This window comes from Larimichthys crocea, chromosome XVII (assembly GCF_000972845.2).
Source record: "Larimichthys crocea isolate SSNF chromosome XVII, L_crocea_2.0, whole genome shotgun sequence".
NCBI classification, from domain to species: Eukaryota; Metazoa; Chordata; class Actinopteri; family Sciaenidae; genus Larimichthys; species Larimichthys crocea.
This window is the reverse complement of record NC_040027.1, coordinates 16,019,305-16,038,285: the sequence shown is the minus strand read 5'-3', so window position 1 is coordinate 16,038,285 and position 18,981 is coordinate 16,019,305. Positions and strand designations below refer to the sequence as shown.

Here is an 18,981-nt window from a genome sequence, read left to right as displayed (position 1 = left end):
ATTAACCACGTGTTCGCCACCTAAGTAAGTAAGTCTTGATACACACTTAAGAAAATATGACTGATTAATCATTTATGAAATGAATTCTCAGATGTCATTAAAATGAACCTGATGATGATAACGCCTCAAATATAAAACACAACATCGCTATACAGGCTCATGGACATCTCATCAAATTCCTGTCTGGATGTCAGCTTCCCGCTGAGCACCTCAAAGATTTTATGATGTTCTTGTAAAGAACGGCAGATCTATAGTAGCTGTATGGTGTTGGTGAAATGGACATGAGATATAAAAGGATGCACGGCTTCATACACATCACACAACTAATCACTAGACATGACACAACCCACACACACGCACACACACACAGTATCACTGCTCCTTCTGCACAAAACAACCTGCTTTCATGAACAGTACTTTGTTTGTTTCCCCTCTGGTAAACTCTGACCAACCGTTCCCATAGCAACCTTCCCTACTTGTTCCCTGTGTGAATGTGTGTGTGTGTGAAAGTGAAAGAGAGGTATGTGGGGTTGTGTGGAGGTTTAGAGTAGGACTTCCTGATCTTAATACAACAGATGTGCACGCTTGTGTGTGTGTGTGTGTGTTGGTGATGGGGTGGTGGAAATAAGACCTGATGGATCCCGTTAATGTACACCTCAATCCTCTGTGAACTTGGGGTGATTCTGTGATGTCTAAAAGCAAATGCTCCTTCTCATCTGCATTCACTCTCAGCAGTCTGGAGTCAAACTGCCCTCCTCAGATAAGGAAAGAGCCAGCGGTGTGATGCTGGGCTGTCAGGCAGGCCAGGGTACGGCTCTCGTCAGGGGGCTAATGCCCTTCAGGGGTGGCTGAGGTAGAGAGGGTACTGCCCTTTGTCCTTGGTAGGGGGATTACACTGGTCAACCAGCACAGACAATGTAACCCCCTTCTGGGATGGGAGGACCAACCTGCTCTCTACCAACGATAGGGGCAGTCAACTGATCACTAACTTAATTAAGGACAGAGGAAAGTAAGAGAGGAGCAGGAGGAGGAGGGTGATGCAGAAGACAGAGAGAGGCTGAGGAGAAGCAGAGGCAGTGGTGAAGGAGGGGATAAAGAAGAAACCAGAGCAAGGAGCACAGGGACACGCTAAAATAAGAAGAGGCATGGAGTTAAAAAGAGAGCAATGGGAAGCAGCGGAGGGACGAGGAGAAGGCTATAGCACGGGATTAGGAGTGGAAGGGGAGGGCAAGATGAAAGGATCAGGTCTAACAGAGGACGGGAAAAAGGCCAGGAGAGATGGCCAGAGGTGGGAGACCGGTGACTTAAACTCCAAGCAAGGAAATCAAGTAGAAGAGGGAGAAAGAAAGAGAGCTCAGGAGACCTCGAGGCACTGGTGAAGGAAGTCTTTTTTTATATAACAGGTGCACAATGTGAAAACTATGTCTCTGTTCTCTATTTATGCCACCGCACACACACACACACACACACTTATTCAGATCCAATGGCGAATACAGCAGATAATTCTATTACAGAGGACTTTAATAGAGGATATTTAGGGGACAGTTAGCGGGCCTTGGTAGCATAGCTCAGGCCCACTGCAGACAGATATGGCTCTGCAATACTTAACAACAGGGATTTGGCAGCACTGTTGATTGAACATGCCAAATCCCATTTGTTGGAGGGCTGTGCGCGTTTGTATCGACACTCTGTAACCTTGTGGCTTCGTAAAAGGAGACCACAGTGTGTGTGTGTGTGTGTGTCTGTGTGTCTGTGTGTGCGTTTTCCTGGCGGGCAGGTGGGCAGACAGGTGGGTGGCATGGTCCAGCCGCTTAGGTGCATTGGTTTAAAGTCCCCTTCATCTATTCTCCTCTCCACCCCTTCATCCTTCTATCTTTACATCAACGTCCGCTTCGATTCCCATATCTTCGCAAAAAAAAAAAAAAAAGGGTGACAAGGGGGAGATAGAGAGGTTTTCTCAACACTCCTTTTCTTGCTTTCTCCTTCCATCCTCCACCCCTCCCTCCCTCTCGGTCTCCCTCCCTCTCTCCGTTCCTTCCATCCCCTATGGTAGAGCTGCCAGACAGGAGTGCTCAGCAGCTCTCCGAACGTTATTGATCCTGAGAGCAAGCCGGCCAGGGAGTTGGTGTCTCTCCCTCTCTCTCTCTCTCTATCTCTCCACCCTCCATCACACCCTCATCCCCCACCACAGCCCGCAACTTTTTCCTCTCTCCCTCCCTCCCCGCCTCTACTTCATTTATCAAGGTTAAAGAACTCTTATAAAAAAGGGAAGAGGGGGTCGCCTGGATGTTATCTGACTTCATGAAAGAAATCCCCTCAGGCCACTCCACTAGAGGAAGATGCTCTTTGCCAGACCCAACTCTACTCACTCACACACACACACACACACACACACACACACACACACACACGCAGTGGCACCAAGCAGCGGCCCACTCATAGCCAGTCAGAAATAGAAAGTAGCTTGTCCAATTTGGTACATAGCAACAGGACAATCAGGAATAGAAGTGAAGAGGATGGATGAATGGACACAGAAAGAGGAAATTAGAAAATTAATCACTGTGCGTTACACAAACGAGGTCACGTGACAGCAACGCTTTCTTAGAAGACACAATTCATTAAGGAGTTTATTTATTCTAAGTGCTGCTTTCAATGTTGAATACATTTTGTACTAATGCTTTATTGATTGATGTGTTGAGCCATTAATGAGAACAACTTTTAGGTTGCCAGGTGCTCTGCGGTTCAATAACAGAAGGTAAGCAGTCGGTTCATTTGGATAGAGCTTGCAGAAGCTTAAGAGACAAAGTACGTCATGCTGAAGGTGGATAAATGCCAACAGAGATCACAGAGAAATTTTACACAACCTGGCAACACAAATGTTATTTTTAGACCTGCGAAAAATTAGCCCATTAATTGACTCGAAGTCGAAAATAAATTGTCCACAATTTTGTCTTTGGCGATAATTGTCGTAATAATGATTTAGCATCCTAAAAAGCTTCTTAAATATAAATATTTCTTGAATTTTCTTAGTCCTCTGTGATAATAGATCAACTACTTACTTAGCTCTGTCCCATTCAAGGTCCCATTACTTCACCTATGAAATTTCCAATCTTGCACGTCACATTTTCATGATAAAAATAGCAAATTTATCACTTGAAATTCTCATTAAGTGTCGAAACAATGAGTCTTTAGTTGACACACATTAAATTAACTAAAGTAACTCTCACTGGCAGATTTCACCACCAGCTGTTTCCAGGTGTTTTTTTTTAAGCAAGAACCCTGTAACGCACTATTTAATCCATCACTGGCACTTTTGCTTCACTCCACCCTCTAAACTCCAAACTACTGAGTATTACAGCTCTACACACACACACATGCTTCAACATGCTGAGGTTTTAAAAGCTTGCTGCACCTGGAGATGGTTGCTAAACTAATAGAAAATCTACAGGTGGAATAATAATGAAAACAATTGCGAGTTGTTGTTTATTAGGTAATCTATTAGAAGGTGGTACCAAAATATCCACAACAAAACTATACAACGAAGTACACCTGGAAAGTTAGTTTGCACAAAGCCACCATAGTTGTAAATTTTAGGCCGCATAATCCATCCATGTAGAGGGAATACGGTTTCTGCATTTCCAGCCATTAGGAGACTCTAGCGGCCATTGTCCCTGTTTGTAAAAGGACTGGAAATGGCTCTACATGTGGGGTACATCCTGTCTTCCATTGTTACTGCTTTCACTCCCCCTATAAAGGCCTGCCTGCACTCCAGGCTACAACAACCAGGCAAATACACACAGCAGCACATTACAGAGCCATACCTTCCCCTCCCTTTGTGCTCAGTAATTGCCACAATGCATCTTCTCGTCCAGCTAATTAAGTGAGTCTTTCCCATTGTCTCCCAATACTATCACCTCTTCACACAACCAGAGAGAGAGAGAGAGAGAAAGAAGGAGAACTGTTAAAGCAAGAGACGGAAAGAGCAAAAAAAAGGTGGAATAAATACAAAGACAGGAGTCCAAATAGAGAGAGGATGAGTGACAAAGTCTGTGTCCTGGTAAATGTTTGCCAGTTGAAAAAGGATGCGCATGTTGTCTGTGTTTGCCAGGGAGCTGTAAAATACACATTACTGCTGTCAGACGAAAATCATCTTCATTCCTGAAAAAGTTCATATTTTAGACTGACATGAGGCCAGAACATTTCCACTAATGTTAGATGCTAATGTTGGCCTAAAGGTTTTTTGGCTGGTGATCATGACAGTTATAAAATATATATATATGTTCAGACAGAGTGTCAGGTCACGTCTTGCAAAGTTCCCTTCCACTCAGAAGTGTGTTTTGCTCATTGTGACTTCACCTGTTTGACCCTCGCTGTGCAGACTGATGGATGGTCAGAGTTTGACTCAAGAAAGATGTTTTCATATTGATCTGCTGAACGGGGAAAAGTTTGTCTGTGTTCAACTTAAATCTGACTTTCACACGTGCACATACGAGCAGGACTTGTGACATTTCAAATAGTTGGCAAGGCAATCGATCAATTTGTCTTATATATAACTTACAAAGCTGTGATGTGAAAACTGAGGATGGACTGATCAGTGAGGAAGGAAACTTTAATTTTGAAATGAACATATAATATTGGGATTTTCATTTTAATTTTTAATGAAGTTATTGAACTTTTTTGTGGAGAAACCATATTGTTTTTATATATATCAAAACGTTGTCTGATGCCACCTATGCTACGAACAAAACTTACTAATTGTTTCCAAGAGAAGAAAAGTCTATCTTACAGAGCTATTGCAGTACAGCTTGACTGTAAGATTTATTCTTATAATGAAACATTTACAGAAAGTAACTGGAACAAGTCCAGAAGTGAGCCTGGAGTGTTTGAACTAAAATTTCCCTCACCTCCTACGTCTAAAAAAAAACAAAAAAAAAAAAAAAAATATATATATATCTATATATATATATATATATATTATATTATATATATAATATATATATATATATATATATAAAAATACAAAAGGAAATAATATCTTCACTTTGAGGACAGAAGCGATGCTCGATCATGTAACTTCACAAAGACGTGAACTCATTCAAGGAGAGCACTGAATTCCCACTCTTATGTGTAATTCCTGGATTATCTAATATCACACCATGCATTACGCCGTCTGCTGCAATTGTTGGGCTACATCGGCTCAAACTGCCATGACTTCACAACATCTGCCGCCAATCGTGGAAGCGTTGATGAAATCTATATACGGGCGCTTTTGTTTGTTTCTCTTGTCTTTTCTTCTTCATACTTCTGCTGCAAGGTTTTGTGTGGCAAACCAACGAGTTTGAATGACTGAGTTGCTCACTGACTTCTCTTTGGGTTGCTAGGAGAGCCTCTCTCCCTCCCTCAAAAAAAAAACAAAAACTCAACTTGCTTCATGCTCAAGCCATTCGCTGACCTCGCCAGGACTCACTTTCCAAACCCCCAAATCTCCCCCTAAAAAAACAAAACAAAAAACCCTCAACCCTCTTGAACCTCTACCACCCTCCACCTCCCCCTTCCATCCTGAACGCTTTCCTTCCCACAACTCAAGTTTCCTGTCAAGGTCTCTGACAGACAGACAGACAAGTAGGGTGAAATCACTGGTTGCAGAGAGAGAGAGAGAGAGAGACAGACAGAAGAAGGGGGCTGTCTGTCTGTCTGCCCCCCAGCACCCACACAATACAGCAGGGCATCTGGCACTGGGTGGTGGTGGTGGTGGTGGTGGTGGGGGACGGGGTGGGGGTCTGTCAGGACAAAGCGTTTACATCCCCCTCCCTGGAATATGATTATAGTTTGTAAATGGCGGCTGAGACGTAAATGCGCGAGGAGAAGAAAAGGGGTGAGACGCAGCAGCAGTGGCGGTGGTGACGGCAGGAGGGTGGGTGGATGACACAGTTATGGGTGCATACAGTGAAGCCAGCCACAAATATATATGATATATATGTCCAACATATGAAGAGGACTCTGGGATATCCATGAACGCCGTAATGGAAAATCTGTACCAGGATTTTTTTTATTATTTAAAAAAAACAAAAACAAATGTATTAATATTTTTCTTGTTTGTTTTTTTGTTGTTGACATTTTTCCCCACAAACTAAAACTGAAACTGAACTCAAACTAGCAGGTGTAGTGGTGAAAAATCTGCATGTGCTTGTGTGTGTTTGTGCATGTCACTTGCAGCTTGTTAATTTGCAGCTTCCAAGACGAAACAATGGTGCCAACGGGATAGAAATCAGTGTCATAATACTCTAATACCCCCTCTCTCTCTCTCTCTCTCTCTCTCTTTCTGCAGCGGCCCCCACCTCTGTCTCCGTCTGAGAGGCTGTCTACTCGCTGTGTGCATACAAGTGTGTGTCTGTGTCTGTGTGCATACATAAAATAAATGAGCTGTGCGTATGCATTGTGCTAGTCCACAGGCCCAGTGTATATATTAGAAATGTGACTTGACCCTGGCAGGCTGAAGCAGGGTTTCTGCGTCGTACTGGGCGTGGGAAAAAGGGGAGACCTCTTTTCACAGCTGCTCCGGCCGTTGCATTGAACCAATGGAGGGCCCCCACCCATCCACCCCCGCCCCAACCTGCCTCCACCGCTTATGCCCCCCCCTCCTCTCTTTTCCCATTCACTCCGCAGCCTGCTGCCTTTCAGCGGACCCCCGTCCCTCCCTTCTGCGCTCTGTTCGTCACCCTGCTGCACCCCACCATCGCAGCCACCACCAATCTTTAATACGGCCACCCTCCCCATTCAGCCAGTGCGCATTGAGATGCCAGAGGCCTCTGAGCTTTAAGGAGGTAAAGAAGAACAACACAGCCAACTGACTAATGAAATAAAGCGACTAATGCCAAAGCAAAATAAGTAGCTAAATTAGCTCATGTACGTTTGTGCCGACGATCAGAGCTCCTGCCTCATTTCTCACACTTCTTTACTTCCAGCTTCAGTGTTTCTCACATTTTCTCCTCTCTCCTCCGAGCACCTCTGCACATAGGCTTTAATTTATGTTAACATACGCCACCACTCTACACTCAGCCTACACACACACACCCCCTACACACACACGCACACACACACACAGTCAAACATTCACCACCTCCCTCCATCCAGTGTATTCATTTGAAGAGATTTATTCCCTATCAAGCCGCATAATGTAGGGGGTATAATTCAAATCAACTTTTAAGAACAGCCAAGCAGTGCAGTTTATGTATACAAATCTAGAGAGCCAGCAAACAGCGGGGTGTTAAAAGGGCAGATTGGCAACTTTAAGAAGCCGTGGGTGGGCGGTGGGTGTTTCGTTTTGCCATTAACGATAACCCATTACTGATAAACCTCACAATCAGTCTGCTTAAACACATAATGCAGGCTTCATTTTCTTTCAGACACTCTCGCTAATCTGACAGCGTAACCATGCAAATGCAGGCTCAGAGTTTGAATCACCAAAAAACCGCACACACACACACACACACACCCACATGCAATTTTAGAGAAACTTTAAAAGGTCACATAACGTGCAGAATAACTCCAACAGATTCTCAGGAGCAGTCCTATCGTGCTGTCTAGCTACCCTGCTGATACACCAGGCGTGTTGAGGAAATGTTGAGGAGCGGCGAGGGGGGGCAGCGACGGGTGGGGAGGGAGGCAGGGAGGGAGGTTGTAGCCTAGAACCTGAAAGGACTCCATCTCCCTTGGCCAACATGCCATGACGGTGTGGAGCAGCAGTCTGAATTGGTTTCTCTGGGGTGGCGGAGCTGAAGAGGTGATGGCAAGATGAGCCCGAATGGGGATGGAAAAGGATGGAGGGTGGAGGGGGGGACTGTGTGGGGGGGTGTAGGGGAGGAGATACGGTACACTGAGGTATGTGTGTTTGTGTGTTTGAGAGAATATGAGAGCATAAGAGAGTGAGAGATGGCAGACTGGATCTGAGGTACTGTAAATGAGCGGATTACTGCTTCCCTCTCTTCAAGTCTTTCCATATACATGAGAGTGCTCGGCTGTGGAAGCAACACTGCTATGTGTGAAATCACACATCCTCCGGCCCGCACTTCCTATACGAGCAGTTGTAACAAATGCACATATTGTAACACGGGTCCTGTAAGGGTAAGAACAAGGCAGACCCATGCGTGCTCGCTCTTAATTGCTGTTATGAATACAAAGAGGATGTGAAGAGTGTCACTTCTGGATTGATGTGTCTCTGCGTCAAATTTAGCCTGTAGCTATGCCTCCACTTCTAAAGCCCATGTCCAGCCAAAGCTTGTTTGCATCGATTTATCTAGTTTGTGGATATGATATTGACTAAGTAGGCCGGCAGCCCTTATCGAGTTGAAGCAAAGCGAAAGAGGTTTAAGAGGTGGTCGAACGCTATGGAGGAGGATAGCCACAGGCTGTGAAATCTCCTCTGATCTTCCCTTGTCTGATTCTCAAACGCAACTCTTTCTCTGGGGGGGGCATGCTGATATAGAACTAGGCCAATGTCACAGAACGCTCATCTAACCCTGGAGGGAAATAATAAAAAAAAAAAAAAACCCTAACCCTATCACTTCTTCTGTTTCTCCCCCGATGACGGACCTCAATCTCCGCGGATGGGGCTTCATCTCCCTCTCCTCCCTTTTCCAACACTCCCTCCATCACACCGTCTACTTTGTTCTCCGCAGGAGGTTTGAACGTGCACGAGCTGAGCGGCATTCTCGGGCCTTCGATAGCCTGCTATAGCAGCTGTTAGGAAAGCGAAAAGGTAATCTTTAGTCGTGTCACTCAACACTGAGAGAAGGGAAGTGAGTGAGTCACCTAGTTCTAGTTTCAGCCTTCCATCATCTTCAGCATTATACGCTGTTAGAAAAACTTGCAGCCTGTAAGGTTTTGCCAGCTCTTTAGTAAAGTAACTATGACAGCTGGGTCTGTGCGTATACTACTTTATGACAGCATATATACAGCGTGAGTTGGTTATCCTGTAAGGAAAAATAATAATAATAGTGCTGCTTTACGACTGAGTCAAAAACTTTCACGCGTTGGGACAAAAAGTAAGTGCGTTCACAGAAATATTTAGGTGCAACTTGGGGCTTTTTTCTTAAAAATACAGAAAGTAACAGAAAGACAGATGCTTTTCTGTGGGTGTATAAGTGGATGGGGCTACAAGGCCCAGACAGAGAGTAGAGGACAGAAAAGTAAGTAGTTTTGTGAGGGGGAGTACAGGGAGGAGGGAGGGAATTAGAGGCGTGAGGGACTTAGCCACCCTGGCAGTCTTTCCACATGAGCACACCTTGCACACACACCAGGCCAAGCACCCCCCCACTCCCCCTATGTATCCTTAAAGGGATAAAAGCATGGACAAAGGAATTAAAATATAGATTACACAAGTGGCCTCCCTGCGTCTTATCTGCCAAAACCGAAGAATCTAACAAATTGGATCAGACGTTATAAAGAAGGGGGCAAGAGGCGAGCGAGAGGCCGACGAAGGCGAGCGAGGGAAGTGCGCACATAAGGAATGAGAGGCACGTCCACCTCGCCGTTTCTTTGGCGAGGAGATGAAATTAGGACTTTTTAAAGCACACTTGTGAAAACACAAGGCCTCGAGGCAAACAGGTTCACCGGTTCAAGAGTAATTACATGAAAGTAGTGTGTAAGTAGTTCAAGTTCAAGTGTGTTTTGCAAGTCACTGGTATAGTAAGTGTGAGTGAAAGATTATTTCGAAGTCTCACCTGTAACTTTGGAGCGATGAAGCTTTGCCATGACCCGGTCTGTGATCCTCAAGAGCAGGAGGTGGTGTGTGTTTGTGTGTGTCTCTGCTGACCTGATGGCCTGCAGGTTCAGACACAGGCCTGCAGAGTATTTCTATGTGACTGAGAGTCTGTCTGCACTCCACAGATTCCTGCAAAGACATAAAGCATGAAGTTGAGAGAGAGGTTCAAGTCCTGCAGCAGGTCATAACCTCACTCGCCAGCGTGTGTCATCCACCTTTATTCTCTCTTTCACACGGTCGACTATATTAAACATTTTGAAATTCTTCTAAGAGGTTTGATACCTTTAAAATTCTACCATTATTAATAATTCTGCAAAGATTTTGGATAGTTTGACCTGAAGATAAAATAAGATTAAATATAAAATTCTGAATTCAAGGTGTCAAATCCTCATTCACCCTCAGATTCTCATATTATCTGGACAAAAATAAGAGAATAAATTAAACTGGAGAAGGAAAAGAGTCAACACCAAACAGGTTCATTTACTGTAATTAATGACGACACGTTAATGCTGATTGTAATATTGGAAATTTGTGTTATATTGTTCGATTTATGTGTGGAAAGTTTCTTATATTTCCTATTTCAACTGTCAGTCGGAGATGCATGACAATACCAATTTCTCCAACACACGCACACACACACACACACACACACACAGACACACACGCGCACGTAAACACACTTCACAAGCGATTACACAAAATACTGAAAGATTACATCCGCTGAAACCTGATGTCCTTTGCGGGTTTAAAGCCTGCATGTCAGCCTTTCAATTTTTTTTTTTTTTCTCTTTCACTCGCATGGGTCAGAGGCTGTTGCTAGGCTACCAAACCCAGAATTCATAAGTTCAGCGAAAAAGGTTTATATAGGCCACTGCAATTCAAGGTAAAATGATAATAGAAAATTGATAACGCTGGAATATGGATTTTGATGATATGGAATCAAATAGACCATGAAACGTAAATTGTTTCAGATGTGAATCAAAGCGTAATAAAAGCAACAATAATAATATAATGATAAAAAAAAAACAATAGGTCAAGTGGGTATAACTTATATTAAAATTTTTAAAAAGCTGTTTTCTCTTTTGTCAAATCCATCAACGTTTACTTTCAATGGCGCCCACGATGCTCACAATGCATTCTCCAAACATTGCAAAATGAAGACGAGCGTGGGAAAACACTTTCCAGGAATCACCATGAAGCAGAAATCCAGTAGTTTTCTACATAAAGGCAAATATTACAGAATAATACAAAATTCAAATCTCACACAACGACGTTGAATTACAGTCTTGTGGTCGAGTAAAAAAATACAAAACTGATCTCACACAGTAAAGAGAAGAAAGACCTATTCTGTAATCGACAGTACGCTGTCATGTTTATTGTACTCTGCAGAGACGGAAAATGAGGCACTGAAGTTGCAGCAACAGCGTGCGGTGGCACACACACACACACGTAAACACACGCAGAGAAGAACATGTAGCAAAGACACACACTCGTACAAGCAGCTCTGCAATCTAGTGGCCTAGCGTGACACAAGCCAGATAACATCTATAGGATGGTGCTGCTTGGAAATGCAGCTTGGCTGTAAAACTAAAACAATGGCTCTGTTGTGTGTGTGTGTGTGTGTGTGTGTGTGTGTGTGTGTGTGTGTGTGTGTGTGTGTGTGTGTGTGTGTGTGTAGGACGACTGCTTTGTTCCAACACCACATGCCCTCATGCAACAACCAGGCACAACAACATGAAAATATTCAACGTTATCAATACAGTGCAGAGACAGAGAGAGTGGGGAAGAAAGAGAGAGAGATAGAGATGGAGGGGGGGGGGGGGGGGGCATATGACATATCTACGCCTCAGCTGGAAAGGCTACAGACATGACAGGTTGGTTAGAAATGCACGGCATGCATCCATAAACACATCTCCTCTCCTGCTCTCTCATCTTCTCATCTCATTCCTTCCGCATCATTTTCAACCCTGTTCTCTCTAATCATACTTTTTTTTTTTTCGGGGGTTGTTTTTTATTTGTTAAATTCTCTGCCGTGGCATCACGCAGAATATATCAGAGCTGGAGAAACTATAATCATTTGAAATACTATTCACAAATAGATAAATCACTGTGCAAGACAATAGGAAGGGTAATGCAGCCTTATGGCAGGTGTTGGTAGACTAGACGTAGACTAGACTGGGCTCCATCTGGTGTTGAGGGCCTCCTCCTGATGGTGGAGAGGGCCCAGACAGACACATATTAATGTGGGAAAACCGACGTCTAGCCTGCCTCTCAGACTGCATTTCAATCTCAAAGGGGCTCTCCCCATATCCTCCATTTATTACCCCTCAACAATGCATTCATTTCTACCGCAACGGGGCAAGAGGCTGGGAGGGTGGTGCTTGTTTGGCATGGCGTGTGGTGCGGTCGTAGCACAAAACGCTATTGTGAAATACAAATGGAAATATGCCGTGTTATTAATGCTTTTTTTTTTTAGCTCAACATTGAAATGAACCCTCGAAAGGACAGAAAGGGATGTGCATCTGCAGAAAAAAAAGGGCGAATAGTGCACACAGATAGTCCTGAAATTTGTACAATTACAAATAAAAAAAGAAGCTTCCGTCTGAAACAATACAGTGTATTAAAATATTGTCTCAGTGTGACTTCACCAATTACTGGTTCTGTCACATTAAAATTGAGACATGGGTGTCCTGACACTCCTGCGGTGTTTCCTTGATGAACACATTCATCTGCGCCACGCTCTATTAAACTACCAAAAGTATAGCCACACAGCTCGTGCTGATAGTCTGAAATTATCATTAATATCATCATAATTACAACGGCGGAGAACCTATTGTTTCGCATCAAACACAACCACGGCAACATATTCACACTGCCTGCCTGTGTGTATTATGAGATACAACAGTACAGCAGCATGTCGCCACCAAAAGAAAAAAAAAAAAGCAAGAGATATTTCCAATGCTGGCTCCTTCTCCACCTGCCCTGGTCTGTGACGCAGTAAGCTGGGGCCTACTAACAGTAGCACCAGGCTCTGTGCTGCTACACACTCACACACACACACACACTCACACACACACACACACATGCAATGCATTCTCCACCGTGCAGAGCAGAGCCACCACACACAGCAGCTACAGCTTTAGCAGCTAACACAGAATTGGCTTGTTTAAAATTCAACAGGCTCCACTTCAGAGTGCAACCTATCACTCAGGCAGTCCTGGAACCAGACAGGAGCTCCTCTCTGACTCGGGATGGAGTGGAAAAAGAAGAGATGATGTGCAGCCCAAACAGCATTATAAAACAGGCCTGAAAATCAGCCCCGGTCTCTGGACGACCCAGCCAACCCTGCCCTCTCCTAATACTGCCTCCAAAATCTCTGCTTGGCCCTGCTACTGTACACCAGCAAACCAAAAAAAAACACACTTATTGGTGGTATGTGTGTGTGTGTGTGTGTGTTGTGAGCTATGGGAATAAACCACATGTGTGGAAATGTAGCTGAACGAGCAATGCACTTGTTAATAAAGGACACAAAGCTTAAAGCTGCAGATTAGAGCATCAGTGAAGCTAAATCCAGAGAAGTACACCTTCTGCAGCACAGCACCATCTCCACCTTCATAACTTATGACACTTTGTTACTTTGATGACCTGCATTCATTCTCCTGATCTTTGCTGCACCTGCTGCTGCACTAAACCGCGTGAATGCACCACCTGAGATTGAGATTATTTTTCATTGCATCCACAAAAACTGCATCATCCTCCCATCAACTTTTTAGAGACCAAATAAAGCAACTTGGATTTTTTTTTCTCCTCCTGCCTTCTGCAGGTGTGTTAGCTTTTCTCTTTCCTCTTATCTCTTTTCCCCAAAATCACTACATAGATAGGCCAGCACCAAAGGGGATATGGAGAGAGGAGGAGGAGGAGGAGGGGTGGGGGGGCTTACTGGTTACTGGTGGAACACGTGACTCCCATGAGTCGTCCAATCAGGTGCTTTTTTTTTTTCCAGTGTTCTGGTTATCAGCATCCAACTAAGACAATCAGCAGAAGAAACGTGTGAAACATGCCATTCCATTAAGAGAAAGCACCACTGCCAAGAGTCGCCCTCCTCCTCCTCCTCCTCCTCCTCCTCCTCATCATCATCATCATCATCATCATCACCATCACTCCATGAATGGAGCCTGTCTCCGGTTGCTAACTACTGTCACTCCATGCATCCCCCCACACTCCCCCCCGTGAAAGAAATCTGGCGTTATGAATCCGGTTTTTTTGGTGAAGGAAGGAAGGGGGGGCGGTGTTCTCCTCTGCACCGGCATACGTCCAAAGAACCAGGAGGCGTTTCTCGGTGCGATGTCTCGGGCTTCCAATCCTCCGTGCAGGCTGCATCCATCCATCCGCTCCGTCAGCTTCACCCCCCCAACACACACACACGCACACGTCTTCCTCCTCCTCCTCCTCCTTCTCCTCCTCCACACACCTCCTCATCGGTCCCGGTTCCGGCTCGCTCCGCCGTGACGACTGCAGGATTAGTTTATACATTCGGTTCTCTAGCTTTATGATATTACATAAACTCATACAGCTAGATAACCAAAGAGAAAAACTAACCCACGTCTCTTAAAGGGGCCGCCGCCGCCGCCGGAGCTGCTTGTGTTGTGGTCACATGGAGCCATTGCATTCCGCCTGCATGCATGCGCACGCCTCTCTCTCTCTCTCTCTCTCTCTCTCTCTCTCTCTCTCTCTCTGCCTCCCTCTCTCTCGTTCTTCTACGCTCCCTCTGTCTCTCTATCCACCTCTAACATGCACACATGACTGCGCGCATGCACAAAGCTTGAGGGTTAGAAGTAATATCCTGTCTTTATTGTTGTCTTTACGCGTAAAGACTCCCTGTCATCGCCACATGGACATCCTCGGCAATAGACCACAAAGTGCGTTATTCTAAACTAAAAAAAAAAGTAGCTCCTTATACAGTCTCACATGATTATGGATTCTACTCAAAACCAGAGGTGAACTTCCTCCCACTCCAAGCCTGAGAGCTGACGAGCATCTGCAGGGTGAAGTCATCCAGCTGCGCGGGAAGGATGACACATCCTCCTGTCATCCATATGCAGGATTAGAAAGAAGGAAAACTAGCCACCAATATTCTTAATAAAGCATTTATCTAACTACTAATAAGACCCCATCGTGTCCAGTGTGAGCTCCTATGTGATAACAGTTCGTAAACTGAGATGAGAGACAATGTTACTTCCACTGTCTCCACACTAACAGGCCCCTCACAAGCAACCAGCTTATTGTTGTTTTAAATGCCAGCTCACATCGACCCATTTCAGACCATAGACCACAGTTTCCGTGTTGAGTGAATTAATCCATGAATTGTTTGAAAGCATGACAAACTACCAAAGGCCCCATATATCGTACAGTAGAGAGGCTTCCAGCTAAATGTCAACAACATGATCTAGTGGAACAAGTCCAACCTCACTGGATGTCACTGTGTACTTTGGATTTAGCCGGTGACACACTGACAGGTTGAAGCACGACAAACTAGCCTTTCTAATCCTTTGTAATCATCAAAACATGGTTAATGCATCTGCGTAAATTTTACTGCAGGAAAAAAAAGAACAGATAAACATTAGGATAATATCTGACATCTTTCTAAACATGTCTAAGATCTGTTGGCACAAGTTAGTTATGAGAAGATGTCATTCGTGATATTAAAGGCGAATTAAAGCAGATTATTTAAACTTGACTCAGTAAAATGTTATTAAATGTTGCACAAATCATATATCCTATTTAAACAGCCTGGAAGTGAGCACAAACATGCAGCATAGTCCCAGATATGGTGCTTCGACCATGTGGGGCATGCCGGCACATATACGCGAGGACAAAGGGGCATTTTACGCACAGCTTCATCGGTGTATACACGTGTATTCTTCCGACCTGTCAAAAAAACACCGCAGCGAAAAGAAAATCGGAGTGAGGAGTACTGGCTATCAGGAGTGTCAGATGTGGGGTGCAAGAGGCGGAGGTCCGCCCGGGGGCCTCCGGGTCAGATTTCTCGGGGAGACGCGCGGTGTCCACAGAATTAGGCATGGTCATTGGCACAGACACATGGGTGAGCACCAGAGATATGGACATATAAGGTATAATAAGACACTGGGAGACTCTTAAAAACGCATTACAGGCTCTGACATGCTATCAAACTTATCCACCATAATTCATAAGCAGCCACTGCTTCTGTAAAGCGTTGCTGTATCTCAATATAAGGACAAAACCAAATGGGCAGGGGGGCAAGAAAGTGTTGAATAGTATTTCTATGGTCCACTTGAAAACATCAATTTATATAATGTAGCGTGCACCATATATCACTAAACACTAAAGCTGTAAACTGTGAATATAGCAACAATATTCAGATCAATAATAACCATCATAGCTTTGTCTTAGATGGAGGTACAGAGTGCAACAGTGTGCAACAACAGCACAGTCACCTGACAGGATTATAGGCCTTGGGCAATACATCACACGACTGGCCACGTTTAAGGATCTGTTGACAATAAACTATCCGTCTTTCAGCCACACCCTGTCTGTGTAAATAAGGACAGAAAGTTTGTCCCCATAAAGAAACACTGAGCAAGCAGAGCAGGAGTCACGTGTACTGAGGCAGGTAACAAGCTGCACGTTACAGGAGCTGAAGGTAAGGCAGGGTAATGCAGATTTATTTTATTATTATTATTAAAATCTAAATAATGTTTTTTTTCATGCAAACAAAACAAATAGTTTTATTCTGTCTTTTCTTATTGGATTAAAGGAGTTTACAAAACGCGTCATATTTACGTTTTAATGAGTCATTTTCAGTGTGGTGATTGACTGAGAGTCTATATGACTGCATGCCTCACATCTCACAGCCCATGATGTGTGCGCGGATCATCTCTCAGCTTTTCACACGTGAAGCAGAGCCTCATACATTTCACACTGCGTGCTAAAAATCTTTCACGTAATTATGACTTTTTATTTCAATTTTAGGTGGCACAAAGTTTCATTTCCAGTGCGAAATAAATAAAGAGCCCTCTCATATAATTTCACTGTAGTTACAGTCGGTCAATATTTGATATTAGTGTGTGTGTGTGTGTGTGTGTGTGTGTGTGTGTGTGTGTGTGTGTGTGTGTGTGTGTGTCTGTGACCTACAATATTTTCTCATTTGAATTTTAATCAGCTCTGTCAGGCCTGCAAATAAAGCCTCATATGGGGAGGAATTATTTCAGGAAACAGCTGGGGAACTATTTTTTATTTTTATATTTTTTAATGTTTTTAGTCTTTCTCGATAACAGGAAATACTTTACATCTTTTCAAAATAAGAAACCCCACTCTCAACGATTCCATTATTACTGAGGCGTCATGACATCTGCCCTTGTGACTGAAAATATAAAATAGACATTTGATTTTTTTTTTTTTCAAATTATTAAACCTCCATTTCATGCCGTAACTACTGTAAATAAGACTGATATTGATATATATTTTTTTATTTATCAGAAGTTTTCTGAAGCAGAAATATTCAGAATATGAAAATATGAAAATGTATCTAATTTAAGCAAAAAGAAGATTGTTGCATTGCTCTAATGTGAGTTAGTGTGTGTGCGTGTGTGTGTGTGTGTGTGTGTGTGTGTGTGTTTGATTTCTGTCTCTCCTCTCTGTGTCTCTGCATGATTGTCCTGCACATTAATACTGATTGACTCGCAGCTCATGCCTCACGTGAAGTCATCTGAACACGCCCTCCCCCTGACTGCGTCACGTCCTGTCAGACAGTACAGTACGGGTCAGGTGTGTGCAGTGAGCACGAGCTGAACACCTTACACTGTAACACCTTTCTGTTCTGTTGCAGCACACACTGTGTCACACTTAGTCTCTTGTTCTTTGCTCATATTTGTCCTAGAAGTAAAAAAATAAAACAAAGAAAGAAATCAAATAAAAATCACTCGGTCAGTAATTAAGTTATCTGCCGAGTTGTTTTGTTTGCCGCTTGTTATTTCACGCTTGGATGACATCATCGAGTTAAGTATCTATTATTATTATTTCACGCTTGGATGACATCATCGAGTTAAGTATCTATTATTATCTTTTTTTCTTTAATTTTGTAAAATCAAAACTAAAATATGTGACTGAAATTAGTTAAAAAAAAAAATAAATGTTTGAGTTTTACTGTATTCAAAAATATCGCACTGAAGAAAACTGACTCCAGATCAGCACCTCCAGTAAAAAAAAAGTCTCTGTCCTTGGTGCTGAAACGAATCAAATTAATTCACGGCGCTGTTCTGAAATCGGAGCGTGGAAAAAAAAGAACACTGAAATATTTTGGGATTATTCAGTTAAATCTAAAACTCTGCTACGATCTAAAAAAAAAAGTTGAATAAAAGACCTTTTCAAATTAAAACTGAATAACCGTGTGATCGTTGAAAGAGCTTTTTTTCATATTCTGATCGTGGAGTTGCACAAAATCTCTCATCCAGCAGAATACACGAAGCAGGGCAATTCACACACAGTGACAGTTTACTGACTTTTTAACTATTTCAAATATGAAATAATAATCACACTGAGAGTGCTGATATAAATCTGCAAATAGACTGCAGCGAGCAAAGACAAATGTGTGTTTCCTTTTTGCATATTAATCACGAAATAAACACGATTTAACTTATATTTAAATATATATAATTATATAGTATCTATCAGCCCAATGTTACATCTGATGATATTAGTTATCGTGCTGACTTTAGTTGTTGTGTTTGCAGCTAAACTGTGTGTGCTCAAGTTCATTTAAATCTCGTAATACAGTTTTAATCTCTTCAGGATTAAAATGGGCCAGCGCAAGTGTTGTTTGATTTATGTGGAATGAGAAATGATGCTTTTTAAATAGAAATGTATTCAATAGAAGGAGATAGGCTACTCAGTTTACAGTAGGCCTACACCTGTTGCACTGTGTAGTATAGAAAGAAAGAAAGAAAGAAAGAAAGAAAGAAAGAAAGAAAGAAAGAAAGAAAGAAAGAAAGAAAGAAACTATCTTTCAATATTTACAAAAAAATGTTATATTTCTTTTAGATTTTTTTTTTACTGAGAAGTTAAATTTAAAACACCATCACATACTTATATCAATATATAAAATATTTTCATTATTATACATACAAAAATATGACGTTATTTTTAAAAAGCTATGCAATAATTTGACATATCTATTAATT

General features: G+C 42.9%; 1 long non-coding RNA gene across 2 annotated transcripts in view; it reads right to left on the bottom strand.

Moving 5' to 3' along the window:
- LOC109137339 (uncharacterized) overlaps window positions 1-18,981 on the bottom strand; it is a 36,794-nt gene that overhangs the window by 16,752 nt on the left and 1,061 nt on the right. For both annotated transcript variants that reach the window (XR_002041633.2, XR_002041634.2), the window contains exon 2: window positions 9,723-9,892. This is a non-coding gene — a long non-coding RNA (uncharacterized LOC109137339). The remainder of the gene's footprint in view (window positions 1-9,722; window positions 9,893-18,981) is intronic.